The sequence below is a fragment of the Nuphar pumila genome, chromosome 4 (genome assembly GCF_984573655.1).
Source record: "Nuphar pumila chromosome 4, dmNupPumi1.hap1.1, whole genome shotgun sequence".
In the NCBI taxonomy this organism is placed as follows: Eukaryota; Viridiplantae; Streptophyta; class Magnoliopsida; order Nymphaeales; family Nymphaeaceae; genus Nuphar; species Nuphar pumila.
In genome coordinates this window covers 128,017,003-128,026,196 of record NC_143252.1, presented here as the reverse complement: position 1 = coordinate 128,026,196, position 9,194 = coordinate 128,017,003, and positions in this window count along the sequence as shown.

Here is a 9,194-nt window from a genome sequence, read left to right as displayed (position 1 = left end):
ACAGAACTATGTGAAAAATTTATGAATTTTCTAGTTACGGAAGATATAAAAACCTAGACTGCAAGATTACTTAGAAAGCTACAAAAGACGTGAGGCCCCCAGGAGTAAGAGGGAGTCCTTTTCAACGTCTACCTGTTCTCAAGGATAATGTGAAGAGGGTAAGGTTCTACTGCTGAGAGAGATAACAATTTTTTGTTCAACTTTCAATTTTCAAATTTTTTTGTGTACAAACATTTATAACAGATTTTGTAGACTGTGTATACAAATTTGGTAAGACTGTGTACAAAATTCACATTGATCCATAAACCAAAATTATGAACCTCGCACACGTGTGTTGAATACGCAAATCACCACTTCAAGTGCCCAAATCGCAATAATCTAAATTCCGCAGGCACACATTTCAAAATCATAATACAAATATCTTACAAATCAACACATCTTACAAATTGATGTAATATTACATAATATATTACAAACCAAAACTCACGAAATGACAAAGGGTGCATGTTCTCGGAACACGCAGGTTTGTGAGATATTGTTTTGTTTGTTAATATCGATTTATAATATATTATGCTGAATTCTCGTATATCGATTTGTAAGATATTATGTGTTTTCTAGTGTCGATTTGTGAGATATTATTTTGTTTGTTAATATCGATTTGTAATATATTATGCTGAATTACCGTATATCGATTTATAAGATATTATGTGTTTTCTAGTGTCAATTTGTGATATATTATTTTGTCTATTAATATCGATTTGTAATATATTATGCTGAATCGCCGTATATCGATTTGTAAGATATTATGTGTTTTCTAGTGTCGATTTCTGAGATATTGTTTTGGTTGTTAATATCGATTTGTAATATATTATGTTGAATTGTCGTATATCGATTTGTAAGATATTATGTGTTTTCTAGTGTCGATTTGTGAGTATTGTTTTGTTTGTTAATATCGATTTGTAATATTTATGTTGAATTATTGTATATCGATTTGTAAGATATTATGTGTTTTCTAGTGTCGATTTGGGAGATATTATTTTGTTTGTTAATATCGATTTATAATATATTATGCTGAATTGCTGTATATCGATTTATATGATATTATGTATTTTCTAGTGTCGATTTATGAGATATTGTTTTGGTTGTTAATATCAATTTGTAATATATTAAGCTGAATTATTGTATATCGATTTGTAAGATATTATGTGTTTCCTACTGTCGATTTGTGAGATATTGTTTTGGTTGTTAATATCGATCTGTAATATATTATGCTGAATTGCCGTATATCGATTTATAGGATATTATGCTGAATTGACGTATACCAATTTATAATATATTATGCTGAATTGTCATATATCAAATTGTAAGATAATATGTGTTTTCTAGTATCGATTTGTGAGATATTGTTTTGGTTGTTAATATCAATTTGTAATATATTATGCTGAATTGCCGTATATCAATTTATAAGATATTATGTTGAATTGCTTAATATTGATTTGTAATATATTATGCTGAATTGCCGTATATCGATTTGTAAGATAATATGTGTTTTGTAGTATCGATTTGTGAGATATGGTTTTGTTTGTTAATATCGATTTGTAAGCTATTATGTTGAATTGCCATATCGATTTATAATATTTATGCTCAATTGTTGTATATCAATTTGTAAGATATTATGTGTTTTCTAGTGTCGGTTTTTATGATATTTGTACTATTGTAGAATTACAACAAAGAATTATAACATTACAACAAAGAATTATCGATTTACAACAAAGAATTATAGAATTACAACAAAGAATTATCAATTTACAACAAAGAATTATAAAATGCTAAACATTACAACGATTTACACTAATGAAAGTTAAATGCTACAACTATTTTGTAGCTGAAGAATCCACATGTGATTTCTGTGTTGCGTTGCTTACTTTTGAATTGAACTGAGCCTGTCATGAAATAGAACAATATCAGACACTACATTAAGTTCAACAAGAAATACAAACATCCTCCCAAAATTGTTACATACCAAAAGACTTGTCAAACTCATGCCATCGTTCCACTCAAACAGGTCAGGTGGATTGCAGATTCCAACATTGTAGTGCACGTATGTATGGTATTGATGCATGTTGAAAATTACACAAGTTAGATATTGATAAGTTGCACGTAATACAATTTACATAGGAAACAATATATTGTATTACATACCGGTTCATGTGAAGGACTTGGTTGCTTAGGGGTTGGTTGTTTCTTAGACATTTTCTTGCCAACCAATTCCAATGAACCCTTTGTCCTCTGACGACTGTGATCAGAGGCAGGTTTTCTTTTGATACCCTTTGCTAGGTGAATATTTTCATCATAATCTACAATGTTTACGCTTGACTTGTCAAAGATGATGTTTACGCTTCAGTGCAACTTCTCACAAGGGTCAGAGGAAGCGTGATTTTCACCTACGTTCGATCCTGTTTTCTTAGATTGGTCTTCACGAGCTGCAACAAACTCATGGTGAATTAACTGCACTTTTTTCAAGTAATTCTCTTGACACTTTTCTTATACATACAAAGTCTTCTTCTTTTTTTTATGCCAAAATCTGCAACATGCATAAGTGACCTATATAGTTGTTGGTAACGGAAGACTATGTGGCACTTCTCATCAACACTAGATGAACTTACATTATTTGTATTAAACAGTTCAATCTTTGCTTGTCTTGTCCATCTTCGCATTAAATATGACTCAAGTATTTCTTGTATCTTCTCGCGAACACCATCTATGTGCGTGCATAAATTGTATGTCTTCCTTGGTGCAATGTCGGCGCTATCAGCTATTTCAGCAATTGCAGTATGCGCTTTAGTTACTTTATGATATGACTTTAACATAGGAATCATAAATGAAGCGACTAATTCATGGTTATGATCATTGATTAAAGTAATAACTACATATTTTTCATTCAGAAGTCTTCTTAATACCATTCTCGCTGAACAACCACATCTTGAATTTGGCTTGCTCCTTGTTGGATTTTCACTTGACTTCTTCCAACCTTGCTTAGAACAAACATATGCCTTTCTCACCACGACACCCTGTGCATTTTTTGCCCAAGAATACCTTCTAACACTAAAGCCAAGTTTTAAGGCATAATAATTGTAAAATTTGTATGCAGCTTCCTCATTATTAAACTGCATTCCCTCTATGGGAATAGAGTCAAGTGTACTATCATGTAGACTTGAGGTGCCTGCACCTTTGTCAAGTGCACTGTCATGATTGTCTACCTAATTATCGAATTACATTTCGTCTGCTAGAATATTCAAGTCAAGAGTGAATCCAATGTCTGCACCCTTCTTATCATGTGCATCATTAGTGCACATATTCACTTCTTCAGGTGCGTTGATAGTACGGTTGTCTGTTGCTCTATGACTTTCCAATGATTGAGATACAACATCTTCACTGCAACTAGTTGATATGCTCAACACTGTCAAGAGAAAAATATCAATTTGTGTTAGCCAACGCATACGTTTACTACGATTTATTCAAGATACATATAAAAATGGTTATCGATTAGTTAAGCAAGTCAAAGAAACAATTGAATGAATCAAAGTAACAAAGATTCAACATAATATCTTATAAATCAATATTAACAAACAAAACCATATCTCACAAATCGGCACTAGAAAACACATAATATCTCATAAATCGATATATGATAATTCAGTATAATATATTATAAATCGGTATAAGGCAATTCAGCATAATATCTTACAAATCGATATACGATAATTCATCATAATATTATTACAAATCGATATTAACAACCAAAACAATATCTCACAAATAGATACTAGAAAACACATAATATCTTAGAAATCAATATACGGCAATTCAACACAATATATTACAAATCAATATTAACAAACAAAACAATACCTCCCAAATCGACACTAGAAAATACATAATATCTTACAAATCGACATACGACAATTCAACATAATATATTATAAATCGATATTAACAAACAAAACAATACTCACAAATCGAGACTAGAAAACACATATTATCTTACAAATCGATATACGGCAATTCAACATAATATATTACAAATCGATATTAACAAACAAACCAGTATCTCTCAAATCGACACTAGAAAACACATATTATCTTACAAATCAATATACGATAATTCAGCATAATATACTACAAATCAATATTAACAAACAAAACAATATCTCACAAATCGACACTAGAAAATACATAATATCTTACAAATCGATATACGACAATTCAACATAATATACTACAAATCGATATTAACAAACAAAACAATATCTCACAAATCGATACTAGAAAACACATAATATCTTATAAATCAATATATAGGAATTCAACATAATATATTACAAATCGATATTAACAATAAAACAATATCTCAGAAATCGATATGCATGTTACTACAACCGCGATTTGCGTTACATTGTATATACTAAGTGAATGGACGATACCGGATGGGGTAGAGGCCCTTGCTCGCATCTATAACCAACCATTCTTGTCAACAGATCCCATCGCCTTACAAATATCTTCAAGTTTCCAACCGTCGAAACTATAAAATGTACTTGCAATAACAAAATAACGCCTTAATGACACTCACGCCGACATACGTTCTTCAACAATAGCATGATGACATGGAAAGGTACTCACCACGCTTTAATGGCACTTGTTGGAATGTTTGTGCGTCATTGCTTTTTTCTATATTGCCTAACAAAAACGAAGAAAAGAGAAGACTGTAAAAAGAGATGGCCGACAAATCCCCCTATGACGCCCACCAATGATCGAACCAGTCATTCAATTTATAATTATCTCCACGAGGTAGGAACGAACCCGAAAAAGTTTTCTATCTAGCACAAGACAAGAATGAGAAGGCGGTCATGTGTTGTAGCACAAGCTAAAAACAAAGGCGGAATGTGCAAATCTATTTACGGGGAGCGAAAGGACATTTTCGTCTAACACATATCTATCTTACGATAGGATATTTTAGTCAAAAACATATCTACCTTTTTTATATGTTATTTTATTATAAAGTCATCGTGGGCAACATTGGCACATGAATTATCACGGGTCCCAAGATATTCCTCCGTACACACCGGAACACGCGAATTGGTGTTCCAGGGAGAACACACAACACCCTCTCTTGGAAAACCCTGAGTGGGGCCTATGACCACCCTGCCTTACGTGGCCAATTGTTAATAAAAGCAAAGTATATCATTTTTTAGGGGCCATTAAAATACTAAAACATGTTAACTGACTAATGAGGGGCACGCTTGTCTGGCAGGAGGCGTTACCTTGTGTTGGAAAGTTGCAAGTTCAAACACCAAATGGTATGGTTGTATAACTGGTAGGGGTCTGCCTAACCCTTGATTTCTCTGTAAAAAGAAAGAAAGAAAGAATATGTTAACTGAAAATGTGTGAACGGGAGTATGAATTGAGATTTTCATGATTTTTTTCTTAAATTTCATCATACATATGTGATCTAGATGCCGTCGGTGCCATGTGACTCGCCCGGTGACCACCTCTGTGAAGGAGGCCCCACCCAATGCTCAAATGCCCTCATCGTCGGGCTTGCTGGAGATGCAAATCACGCCTCCAGGGAGATCGAACTTACGCATAGCACCATGTTCTTTGGCCAGATCCACTGTAATCTTTGGCTGGATCCTCCGTCAAACATCACCCTGGCCATCAAGCCATCAATGGCTCGGCATTGCACCACCGATTCAAGCCAACCTCCAACGGTTGTCACGTCTGATGCCAACACCGGCCAACAAAATCCGACAACAGTGATGATCCTGGATCCTCGATTATCTGCAATCATGGTAGATGGGGTTCTCTCGAGGCCTCATCATCACCATTCCTCTCACACTTCAAACAGACCACAACTATGGATACCCTGAGGCGATGGGCTATAGCTTACCAATCACGTAGGCCGGGACAAGTCCACATCACCCATGTTAGACCTTGGGCCTCTTGTATGTCTTGACCCACCTTTGGACCTATTCGACCTTACTCGGGACCAGTCAGACCATCACCTGGGTCGGGCCATTCATACCTTCAAGCTGGACCCAACCCCCAAGCATCTTGATCAGACTACATCTCTGAGACAATGCACAGACCTGGCCCGCACCTTCGACCTCTCGAAATCTTGGAGGTGACATGACGCTGGGCTTCTAAACCTCTGAACTCTCGCTAGTTTCCCCACTATCTACTAACCTACGATACTGGCCTAACTCGACTAGTAAGTAGTAACTGTGTTATCTCCCATACCACTAGCGCGACTAGCACCTATGCCCCTACCAGACCTCTCTACATCAATGGCCAGATTTGATTAGCCCCTGCGCCAATTCTTGGATTATGGAGGGTGATGTCAGGCTCTATTCTTCCCCCCTAGCCCCTCACCTGGCTGCTTCTACACCTATCTCCCATAACCAATCTGTCTCAACCCTAGATGTTTGCCTTCCCATCGCAGCACATGGAGCTCATCTACAGTTAGTAGAGAAGAAGATGAGTTTAAGTAAATGTAAAAAAGGTAAGTAAAAGGCCTTTTTCAGGAGGGGATCTTCTCACTTTCTATTTGTATGTTTCTAAGTGAGAACCTCTTCCTTATAAGGAAGAGATGTGATGGCTCTTTTCATCCTTACCTAGCTGTTGGGACTTACCAATTTTCTCTCTAAAAAGAGAAAATCGGTAACCATTTTCACCTTATGCTTATCTAAACGAAGTATGTTCAAATGTGTTTTATTTGGATAAGGCCTCTATCAGGTAGTTTCATGTATTGAAGAGAGAGTGGGTTCACCTCTCTTCTCAACGTATGAACTCATGCGTGAAAACATGGTCACAACAGTCACGTAAGACCAACATCTTTCACTTGGCCATATGAAAAAAAAAATCATGATGGAGGGTTTTACCTCCCACTTCTTGAAAAGAGTTATATACTTTAATTATTCATTCAGCTATATGTCTTATAAGACATATCTTAATCCCATACATGATACATGTTTCGAGAACATTTTCTCTGATATGCCTTTTGTTAAGGGATCAACAATCATATCAGATGTAGGTAAGTAACTAATTTTGATTTCATTCATTTCAATCTTGCCATGAATACAATGATATTTTACCATTATATGTTTGCTTTTAGAATTTTCTATTTCACTATTCATAAGAGATATGACAGCTTGGTTATTACAATAAATTTGAACTGACCCGTTGGTTATATCCTGCTTCAAATCATTAATGAAGCGATGTATCCAAATGGCAAATGTTGCAGTTGCATTGCATGCAATATATTATGCTTCCTCAGTATGCTGAGCTACACAGTCTTATTTTTTACAAAACCAAGAAACTACTCCTCTTTCGAGGAGAAAAACATATCTAGAAGTGAATTTTCTATCATATCTACTGCCTGCAAAGTCAGCATCAGAATATTTAGTTAATTCTAAAGCATCATCTTGAGAAAATATGTTCAAATTTACAGTCTCTTTTAAATATTGAAATATTTTTTTTACTGCTTACCAGTGAGGCCAACCAGGATTACTTTAGTAGCGACTAACAAGGCCATGAGCAAAGCTGATATCAGGCCTTATGCATAGCATATCATACATTAGGCTTTCAATAGCTTATGCATAAGGGACATTCAGTCTTTTTTGTCCATCAGCAAGACTATTATTCTTACTCAATTTGACACCTTTTATCATAGGTGTTCTAACAGGCTTGCAATTACTCATTTAAATTTTCTTGAGTATATAATTTATATACCTTTTTTGACTCAAAGCTTAAAAGTTTAGAATTTCTATCTCGAGTGATTTTAATTTCAAGAACATAGGATGCCTCTTCAATGTCTTTCATCTCGAATTGAGGATTTAACCATGACTTGGTTTTGACAATCATATCATTGTCGTTTTCAGTCAAAACAATGTTATCCACATATAGTGAGAGATAGCAAATTTTCTCTCACTTGTTTAGACATAAACATAATGGTCAAATTTATTTGCCACAAACCCTAATGATGTAATTGTTTTATGAAACTTTAAGTACCACTAACGTAGTGATTGCTTGAGTCCGTATAGAGATTTTTTTAACCTATATACATGATCTTCTTTGCATTTTATTATATAGCCTTCAGGTTGTTTCATGAAAATAGTTTTCTTAAGCTCACCATTAAAAAATATGGTTTTAACATCCATTTGATGTAAATCTAAATCGCAGTGAGCTATAATAGCGAGAATTATTCTTATCGAGATAAATTTTACAACAGGTTAATATGTGTCAACATAGTCTAATCATTCTTTCTGAGAAAATCCTCTAGCTACTAACCTTATTTTAAATTTATCAATACTACAATTAGACTTAAATTTCTTCTTTAAAATCTATTTACATCCCATGGCTTTCTTTTTCTTAAGTAAATCGATCAATTCTCAGACCTGTTTTTTCTCAATAGACTCAATTTCTTCGTCTATGACTTTTACTCAGTCTCTTGACTCACATGATTTTATTGTATCATCATATGACATATTATCTTTTATGTCATCAAGGTCTAAAGCGTATTACAGTTCCTCCGACAGATAGACATAATAGTCATCCAAGTAAGACAAGAGAGCTCTAGACCTTTTGTACATAATCTGAGTCTGATGAAAAGAAGATGAAGAACTAACATATGGTTTATCATTACTTAAATGTTCTTGCGAGTCATCAAAATAATAATACAAATCAAGATGATCATCTATATTTATTTTAGAAATAATTTATTCCATATTTTGATCTTCCAAGAATATAACATCTCTACTTTCGATTAAACCCTTATCGGATGGTAAAATCTATAACCTTTAGATCTTTTGGGATATTCAATAAAGATACACCTTACAGATCTTGTATCGAGTTTATCTCATGATCGCTCTATAACCTTTATATGAACTACTGAACCCCATCTACAAAGGTGACTCAGGTTAGGTTTTCTTCATATCTATAATTCATAAGGTGTAGAGACAATACTCTTATAAGAAACTCTATTTAAAACATATGTTGTATCTATTGCTTCTCTCCAAAATACTTTGGGTAATGAAGCATTAGATAATATACATCTAACCATGTCAATAATGGTCATATTGAATCTTTCAGCTAAACTATTTTGTTGATGAGTGCCTGGAGTCATAGTTTGAGGTCTG